Source organism: Melampsora larici-populina (assembly GCF_000204055.1).
Source record: "Melampsora larici-populina 98AG31 unplaced genomic scaffold MELLAscaffold_42, whole genome shotgun sequence".
NCBI lineage: Eukaryota > Fungi > Basidiomycota > Pucciniomycetes > Pucciniales > Melampsoraceae > Melampsora > Melampsora laricis-populina.
The window spans coordinates 379807-380522 of NW_006768806.1; positions in this window are offsets into that span (position 1 = coordinate 379807).

Genomic DNA, 716 nt, shown 5'->3' on the forward strand with positions numbered 1-716 from the left:
GTGAGTCAAGAAAGCATTTGGCTGTCAGGTAACGTTCAGTCTCCATTCGTGTAGTTTGAAAGTGAAAAATAGAAAACCTGCATATCTGTTCATCATGCATGTTGTTCGTGCTTTCCATCTTCTCCTACATCTTATCTCGACTTGAGCTCTAACTTTGGAACTGGCCACTCAGTCCTGCACAACATGGGATAAGGAACAGGACAGTCGTAAGTATGCAAAAGCTGCATAGATTTGCTGAATGGCTAATCCTCAGCTTCATACCACTGCCATGTTGTGCTTCAATCATGAAAGTTTCTGGCTTCCGAAAGCAATGATAGTAAACCATACATATCATTACCCTTACCTCTCTTATTTCTCTTATTTCTAGGCATGAAATATGATTAGATGCTCATACGTCGTTCAAGGATCATGTGCAGGATGATGTGCATCGGAAGCTTTCTGACAACCTCGCTCAGATCAGTGGTAGTTTTCCTGACGTGGTAGATACAGTCATGCGAGTCTGTGAAGAGGCACACTGGTGTTTGAAGAGTGAGTTTGTTGCCATTTGACATTTTCTTTTGTAGCATACATACAGCTTTTTGGTCCAAAACACGCATATAAAGATAGTTTTGACCAATCGATTAGTTTGAGTTTCATAACCTCCTCAACTTCATCCTCAACTTATTCAACTCAAACCAATATTCCCTTTCAAGTAGAAGTGGTTTACGTAAATTACT